Raw genomic sequence first — 10,253 nt, forward strand, 5'->3', positions numbered from 1 at the left:
ATCTATTATTGATTCATTCATATTTAATTTCGTGCATTACTTTGATTTAGTTAATTGTTTATTTTATATTTTCCAAAAATCCCTCATACTCTGAAGTCTAGAAGAAACTAATTATCCCCAATCTTTGTGAATTCAACCCTACTCACCGCTATATCTAGAAATTATATTTTTATCAAGTTGGTATTTATTATTGTATAGACTTGACACCTGTCAAACTCAAAGAACAAATGACTGATTTTCATTAAAATTGCTATGTCATATGGAAATATATACAATTGGAAAAAAAATATGGAAATATATACAAATGTATTAAAATTGCTACTTCATATGAAAAAATATATAAATGTATTGCTTAAAACTTGGCAAAACTATTACATTAATTCCATCAATAAAGATATCTAATTTTTTCAATTGTAGTACACATTCACAAACTAAAAGCTTTTTTTTTTTTGGGGGTTTCATCTTCCAGCATATGTCTTCAATGATTACCTTTTTCCATGGCAATAGATGGAGCAGTGAGTTATCTCCGAATCGGAAAAATCATGAACAGGGATTTAAAGAACTTTTTCTTTACTTTTTGTGCTCTACAAATCATATCTATGAATCTGAAGTCGAATTTCTTTGGTTGCCATAAGAAAAATCCCCATATGGGTTTTGGATAAGGGTGACAATTTTTGATATAACATGGCAACACGAATCGAACATGATTTGAAGTTAACAGGCATTAGCACACCTGAATTTTAGTGGGTCATTATATAGTCAACCTGCTAGTGGCACGAATATAAGCAGGTTGAGTTGGGTCAACCTATGCATTGACATGCTAACTCGAAAAGGTGCTTACTTTATGATAATAATTAGACACTATATTATTTAGTAAAAACTAATAATGATCAAATTTGGCTTGATGATTTCAACTCGAAGTTTTAAAAACTCACAAGTTTTATATCTTAGCATATATGAAACTTTTTAGAAAATGCGATCCAATCAACCTTATAGAAACGCAATCCAATAGTTTCATATATGCTAAGATATAAAACTTGTGAGTTTTTAAAACTTCGAGTTGAAATCATCAAGCCAAATTTGATCATTATTAGTTTTTACTAAATAATATAGTGTCTAATTATTATCATAAAGTAAGCACCTTTTCGAGTTAGCATGTCAATGCATAGGTTGACCCAACTCAACCTGCTTATATTCGTGCCACTAGCAGGTTGACTATATAATGACCCACTAAAATTCAGGTGTGCTAATGCCTGTTAACTTCAAATCATGTTCGATTCGTGTTGCCATGTTATATCAAAAATTGTCACCCTTATCCAAAACCCATATGGGGATTTTTCTTATGGCAACCAAAGAAATTCGACTTCAGATTCATAGATATGATTTGTAGAGCACAAAAAGTAAAGAAAAAGTTCTTTAAATCCCTGTTCATGATTTTTCCGATTCGGAGATAACTCACTGCTCCATCTATTGCCATGGAAAAAGGTAATCATTGAAGACATATGCTGGAAGATGAAACCCCCAAAAAAAAAAAAGCTTTTAGTTTGTGAATGTGTACTACAATTGAAAAAATTAGATATCTTTATTGATGGAATTAATGTAATAGTTTTGCCAAGTTTTAAGCAATACATTTATATATTTTTTCATATGAAGTAGCAATTTTAATACATTTGTATATATTTCCATATTTTTTTTCCAATTGTATATATTTCCATATGACATAGCAATTTTAATGAAAATCAGTCATTTGTTCTTTGAGTTTGACAGGTGTCAAGTCTATACAATAATAAATACCAACTTGATAAAAATATAATTTCTAGATATAGCGGTGAGTAGGGTTGAATTCACAAAGATTGGGGATAATTAGTTTCTTCTAGACTTCAGAGTATGAGGGATTTTTGGAAAATATAAAATAAACAATTAACTAAATCAAAGTAATGCACGAAATTAAATATGAATGAATCAATAATAGATACGACTCTAGCCAAATGTACAACTTTTCAAACACGGTCCATTCAACTGATCATCGATGCAAAGATAATTCAATTATTCATTAATAGATTGGTTATAGTTGTCATGCATGCGATAAACAACCAACTTTTTCTTACTTTTTCGATAACCAATGTACGACCATCAACTATTTCTCTAACAAAAAAATAACCCTAGGTACTATCATAAAATTTCATTTTTCGATTCCTTAAGAATTAGAAAAGTCAAACCCTAACTAACAAATATGCTACAAGGGTTTGTTTAAATTAGATCATATGTTTTTCTAACATGAGACCAATCACACTAGTTGCCACTAGTATTAACCAATCGAATAATTACAGAATTAATTGGTTAACTTGACAGTAGATCATATGTTTTTCTAACATGAGACCAATCACACTAGTTGCCACTAGTATTAACCAATCAAATAATTACGGAATTAATTGGTTAACTTGACAGTAGATTATTAGATTAATTCGAATATCGGATACTTGACATTCAAATAACAAAATAATCATAAGAAGTTAAACAGAAACGTGCGAATATCAATGAATAAAATAAATAAATAAAAATAATTTGATCTCATAGATATTTAGAACCACGTCTTTAAGTTAGCCCTTGACTAAAAAAAAGACTTAACCACGCATCCTCAAGGGAAATTTGCAAGACTCCATTGATTAAATTTTGTATGGTTTTTTTCTCTAAAACTAACGAAAAGGCCAGAAGAAGAGCCAAAACAAGTGGCACCCGTGTGTGTTGTACTTCCAAGAGTCCCCACCCGAAATTGTTGTTGGCCGAATTAGTGATCAAATGGTCCGTACTTTGCTTTTTCTTTTTGTTTCCTAATCGGTCTCTACTACCAATAACACCGTATGTTTCCTAAATAGAAAAGGGTAACTACGAAGATAATATTTCAAGTTCCTTAATCCACTACTAGAATTAATAATGAAAATTAAAGTTTTCAAAGTCTTTCTTCAAAAATTGCCCTGAATTCGACTTCCACTTGGAAATAGGCTCCATACGTGCCTCCATCAAATTAACTCTTAGAATTCCCAGCTCGCTTAAGTTATTTAGTATTATATATATATAATACATAATATAATATAATTATATGCATATAATATGAAATTGATAATGTGATATTTTATTATGATAAAATAATAATATCTTTCTTGTTAATTTTTGTGGTTTAATGATAAACTTGTTACGTTAGTTTGCCTTTTTTTTCCCTTTGTTATGGCATGTAATTTATAAAAAAAATAATGGTAATTGATTTAGATTTTGTATAATATCAAATATAGAGTATCATTTTGTCAAGATCAAAATAATTTTTAAACATTATTTCATGTAAATTTTTTTCTAAAAATTTAAAAAATTTTATGAAATTATTTCAATTTTTTACAAAATGTTACTACTTTTAGGGGAAACTGTGTATTGTAAGAATGATTTAATAATTTTTTGATAAAATAACTGCAACATTAAAAAGGCAAAAAGACTTGATTTTATTGTGCTTTAATTAGTAGTACTTGTACCAATAATAATATCAATAGTAAGATTGGTGCAAATTTCAAAACAATAATCAATGTACACATGACTATAGTAAATTTTTAGGTCGATCAAACTAATATAAGGAATGTAAGCCATAAAGTAGTAAGTTTTAGTCATTTGTGAAATGACAATTTTAGCAGTTTACATACCATTCACCCATAAAAAGTTAAGATTATTATAAAATGACAATTTTAGAAGTTTACGTACCGTTTATCCAAAAAAATTTAAGGTTAGTCTCATAAATCTTACTAATTTTGGCTAAGTGTAAGCTTCACAACCATAATGTTAAGTTTTTGCAATAAAGTAATAGCATAGTTAACTAAAAACTTGGAACACATAAAATACAATATATAATATGTGTCTATATTACATACAATTAAAAGTTCAACCCAAAAAATATGAGTTTGGCAAAAAATGCATACAAATCCATGTAAATATTACAAAATATATTTAAAAGTTATGAAACTTAATATATGTGTATAATTACTATAATTTTCAAAGACTATGCTACCTTAATACACGTTTAAATTTTATTCTTGTGTCCCAGACAATAAATATATTAAAACTTTATCATCTTATTATATTCATAGATATTAAATTATAGAAATTGTGATACATAAACAAGTGCTATTGTATATATAACTAGGAAAATTTGTTATTATTGTTATCCAAACTTTCAAACTTTTCAAAAATTGAAAAATAGCTTGGAATTTATAATACAACAAAATTTTAATGCATATTTTATAAGGTTATGTGAAAAGTAAAATTATTTTTCACAATATTTTTAAAATGTAATAAAATGCAGAAGATTTTAAATGATACAAACAATCATGAATTATACAAGTATATTATGAGTACTTACTAACTATAATACTAAGTTTCAATTTTTATTAAAAAAAATCATAGCGTTATTTTAGATAAACAACCTAATGCTAGTTTGATATAAGTTTTTTTAAGTAAAATATTAAATTTTGTGCCACAAACTAGTAGGTTTTGATCATTAATCAAATTTACTATATTATCAATAAGATTTATTATTTATCTATAAAATTTTACAATTATTTGTACCAAACTTACTCTCTAAAAAGTAAAAGTAATTTTGGGATATAAAGTAGTAATTCATTCCAAAAAAAAAGTAAGTTTCATATTTTTTCTAATTTGTTTTTTGAAACATAAAAGTTACTAATTTGTAACGTTAACTTACTATTTTAGATGAGAAACTTACTAACAAATTTTTAGGTATTATCCTTTCTAGGTGGATGGATCCAACAATCAATCAAACGGTCATCAAAATTGTGATAACTTGTAATATCAGCTAAAAACTTTGTTTCGATAACGTTGGTTACAGGTGCATTTTCCTTCATTTAAATTAGACACACGAGATTATTCTTCACGAAATTTGTTTCCCAATCTTGTTTGTCGCCAATATCCATCCCATTGAATTTTCTTCCTTGTGCGATATATCTTTTATTCTATAAACAAACTAGTACGAGTCTATGAGAGTACGTGCGATTCACGTAGCGTAATGAAGGATTTGTTTAATAAAATTTTATTTCTATAACCAACATCTTGAGCGTCCATAATAGTCCAATAGCCATCCAAAACTCATAACAAGAGTCATAACTCTAGGGCATTTGAGGGGATGCTTGTCCTCTGTTTGAAAGTTCCCAAGGATGGAACTAGCGGCCCGCAATTGCAAATATTCATATTTTTTCCTTTAAAATTTTGACAAATTTGAAAAACTCATACATATTTTAAGCTACTAATGTATCGTAAGAAATTTTCAAAACATGTTATATTGATACGAAGGTTTATATGCATATGTATTTTGCTCCCCACAAATTAAAATTTCCAGTTCCAATCTCTAGTGCATATTTATTCATTGCCAACGCCTGTTTGAACAAATGAAGAGAACATGACAGAGCTCATGAAACATGTTTTTCCAGGAATAGCATTAGTGCTACCAGAAATCATCCTTTTCTGGGTAACCTATGATTAGAGATGGCAACGAGACGAGGTGGGTGAGGAAACATTTAATGGTAGGATAATTTGTCTAAAAAAATGACTCGAGGGGATAAGTTGATAATAAGGCTATAGTTTATAAGAGTAAAGTGATAATAATTTTAAAGGCTAAACACGTCTTTTCATTTAAATTAACAAACTCCGTTAAGTTTCACCGTTTGTCTTAGAAGTAAAGTGAGGTTTGTTTGGATAGGGTATTATTTGAAATATTATTTGGAATAATTACTGTAGCACTTTTTCTGATGTGATGTATGTGAGATAAAAAGGTGGTTGGGAATATAAAAAGGTGGGTTGGAAAATGTGTTTATGATGCAAGCGAAATATTATTTGGGATAAATTTTGTATCCAAACACTTAATGTTAAGGAAGAAATTGATATTGGAACCAAACATTAAGTGGGTAAAGTGATAAAACCCAAACAATATATATGTTTTGAAACTTTTTGAAAGGACAATAAACTGAAAGTGTATACATTTTCATCGTTGGATGTATAACGCATCATTCGAATTTGAATTTGAATTCATATTATCAAATTTATTTTCAAAATTTTAAATACATAAGTTTGAATTTAAATACATAAGATTTATTTTCAAAATTATCAAAATTTAAAAGGGAGAAAATATGAATATCTAGAACTTGGGGAGCGGTGGTCCCTCCCCTTCCCTTGCTAGTTCCGGTCTTCCAAACTGTGGACAAGCATCCCCCCAAATCCCCTAGAGTTTTAACAATCAGTGACGTTTCCAAATTATCCCTATTTAATGAAAATCACTTGTAGGTGGTAGCGCCGCCATGGAAGTTCTTGCAACCACGGACATCCTTAATTGAAACTTCAAAATAAGTTCATAAATCAAATTGGTTAGGAATACAAATTAGAAATTAAATTGGCACTAGTGAAAAAGTTTAAGGATGAAATTCACCATTTCTCCTTTTTTTTTTTTACAGCAACTTCCTTTCTCACGCATGCATAGCACGTTCTCTCACGCTAATTTGTTTATAGATTAGAATATATACCACACAAGGAAGAAAATTCAATGGGATGGGCATTGGCGATAAACAAGACTGGGAAACAAATTTCTTGGGGAATAATCTCGCATATCTTCTTTAAACGAAAGGAGAAACCAATTATGTTCCTGAACTTAAATTGTTTGGAAGAAGGGGGAGGAAAGAAGCAAGAAGAGGAAGCAGAGACAGAGCGACTTTTGAATCCTAATTATCAGACATCGAACAAAGACTCTTATTCTCCAGCCAAAACCAACTCAAAACTGTCTAGAATCAGTATCATTTATCATTTGTTCGATCCAATTACCAAGCCCAGCTGATCTCCTGTGATAGGAGTCTGGCTGCCCCTGACCTTCAGAACGAAATCGCTTGATTATAATTTTTCACTCTCAGAATGTGCAACAACTCATTTGCAGTCAAAGATTATTCTCGCTCATTATGTATAGTGTATTAGTGGGTTTGTCGTTGAATTTCCAGGTTTTGGTTACAAGGTGGAGGAGGGGGTACTCACCAAGCTTTTAGCCGGATTGGATAATTTAGTTATGGATTTTGGCTTGACTGTTAATCTCTCCAAAAGTGAGTGAAAGTGGATTCATTCTCTAATTCATGACAATTTGGATAATAGTTTTCGTTCTTCTGTAAAAGACAATTCTTGAAATTATACAGGAAGGATTGAAATCTATACCAAAAAAACTATTGCTCAAATGCCAAAAAAAAAAAAAAAACAAAGCTATTCAGATGGTTCAGTAATAATAGGCTTCCCTTGCTTTCTCAGCTTGGCCACATTTTCTTTCATGGCTTCCTTCCTCCTCTTACTTGCCAGAACTTTGGCCGTTAGGCCGCTCACATTGGGGTCCTTTTTCTCCTCCGGTGGAGGTGGTGGTGGTCTTCTAGCAGCACCACTTGCATTTTTTTCAGCCGTGTTCAAGCCTAGCACTGCACCAACCAAACCAAATGCAAGACTTCTGCATGACAGAAAGAACCCCCATGATTCAGGAAGATGTCCATATCCCTAAACTGACAGTACTTCTTTTATGTTCCTGTGTCTTTTTATTACAGAGAAGTGATGAAAGTAAAGCATTCTTGGAAACTTATACACATCGATTAACTATTGTTAGGCATGGTAACTGAGTCAATCTATCATTTTCTCTTAGATAAGATAGCAAATTTTGCTCAAACCAGCAAAGGCAAAGCCCAAGTGTTGGATAATTGGCTACAACAATGTTAACACTATCTGCTTGAGTCGTGCGTAGCACTGTCCTAAGAAACTATTTCATGAAATTGAAATGTTTCCCCAGGATTAAACAAGCCTTCTTCTATTTATTGCGAACAAGAAAGACAAACTTTCTTCTTATTGCAAACTAGAAGGACCAGAACTAGCAAATTAAAACCAGCAGATATATATATAAAAAGGATGAGAACAGAATTATCAGGAAGATATCAACTAACAAAAAAATAAAAGAGAGAGAGAGAGAGGGATAGAGCAGCTATCAAAAGATATTAACTGAAGCTGCTGGGGTAATTTTCTGAGGGAGAAGTGGATCCTATTTATAGACTTCAGAGTGAGGTGCAACCCTTCTCACTTCCGATGTGGGACAAAGACTGCAACCCTTCTCACTTCTCAATGTGGGACAGAGAAAATAATACTTCTCATTTTTTCGATGTGGGACAAAGAATATTTTTGAAATACTATATATTTTACAACAATCTCCCACCTATTTCAAAAAAATTCTTTGGATAAAGGAAGAATTTTAAAAGTACTCTGCTGGATTTGGTTGAAATGTAATTAGATTGGTGTCTTTTGGACTATGAACCAAACATAGATTGATAAAATATGATCTACAGAATTATTGGTGAAATATAAATTTCTATGAACCAATAACTCTTGATGTATGACAGAGATTTTATCAATCACATTACAACCCATAATTTGCTGTTAACGCGATTTTGCGCTTTTTGGCCGTGCGCCTGCCTGGTTATTCATGAGAGCTCTAAAGATTTGACCAATGACTCTTATAGGAGCGGCCCCACTCCACTCTCATATAGGTGAATTCATCAAGTGTATATTGCTTTAACTACACCTCCCTAATGGGATATGAATTCATTAAGAGTTTTAACTCATCCTCACAATTACTCAAAGCACTTATCTCTAGAGGGACTTAAATTTGAAGTGCTTTACTATCAATATAGACTTGTTATTACCCATATGAACCTACTTCATGGGATCACCAATCACATAGGTTGGGTTACCGTCTCTATTGACAACTTGTTGGTCGAAGTCCCATTTCTTTCGTAGTTTGAAGAATCAATTTTCTTCCTACGGGTTTAGTCAGAGGATCGGCCAAATTCAACTCTGACTTTTACAATTATACGATTTATTTTTAGCTATGGCAATCGCTGCTTGACAGTCACAATGTATGGACACAGGAGGCAACAAATCCTTAGTTGAAGGAATGTTAGCTAAGAAATTTCTCAACCACTCGGCCTCAGTCCCTGTCAGTTCCAGAGCTACAAACTCTGACTCCATTGTTGATCTAGCAATGATTGTCTGTCTAGCAGATTTCCATGCTATTGCACCACCACCAAGGGTGAACACATAACCACTAGTGGATTTCGTATCATTTGAATCAGAGATCCAATTAGCATCACTGTAACCTTCTAATACAGTGGGAAATCCACTATACAGGATACCAAAATTCATGGTACCTCTCAAATATTTCATTAGTCTGACTAATGCAAACCAATGCTCACGGTTGGGATTATGAGTATATCTACTCAGTCGACATACAGCATAAGCTATATCAGGTCTAGTAAAATTCATCAGATGCATCAGACTCCCAATAATCTGAGCATATCTAGACTGAGCAATTGGGTCACCATTATTTTTCTTTAATTGAGTGTTAGCATCATAAGGAGTACTCACAGGTGTCACATCATAATTTTCAAACTTCCTAAGAAGTCTCTCTGTATAATGTTCTTGTGACAACATTATACCATCACATTTCCTTATGATTTTAACACCCAATATTATTTTGGCTTCACCCAAATCTTTCATATCAAAATTAGAAGACAAAAAATATTTAGTACTATTTACAATATCTAGACTAGTACCAAATATAAGCATGTCATCCACATATAAACTGATTATCACATATTGATCATTTATAATTTTGACATATACACATTTATCCACTTCTACATACGAAAATCCATCTTTCATCAATATTTAATCAAATTTCTCATGCCACTGTTTAGGAGCTTGTTTTAGGCCATAAAGAGATTTAATTAGTTTACAAACTTTATTTTCTTGTCCAGATACAATACATCCCTCAGGTTGAAACATATAAATTTCTTCTTCTAAATCACCATTTAAAAAGGCTGTTTTGACATCCATTTGATGAATAACAAGTTTATGGATAGAAGCTAAAGCAAATAAGACTCGAATAGACGCAATTCTAGTTACTGGTGCAAATGTATCAAAATAGTCAATATTTTGTTTTTGAGAAAATCCTTTTGCTACTAAACGAGCTTTGTACTTTTCTATAGAGCCATCAGAGTTATATTTTCTTTTAAAAATCCATTTGCACCCAATAGGTTTTGCACCAGGAGGTAAGTCTACCAAAATCCAAGTTTTATTTGTCAAGATAGAATCAATTTCAGATTTAATTGCTTCTTTCCAAAATTTACACTCAGGAG

This window comes from Coffea eugenioides, chromosome 3 (genome assembly GCF_003713205.1).
Source record: "Coffea eugenioides isolate CCC68of chromosome 3, Ceug_1.0, whole genome shotgun sequence".
In the NCBI taxonomy this organism is placed as follows: domain Eukaryota; kingdom Viridiplantae; phylum Streptophyta; class Magnoliopsida; order Gentianales; family Rubiaceae; genus Coffea; species Coffea eugenioides.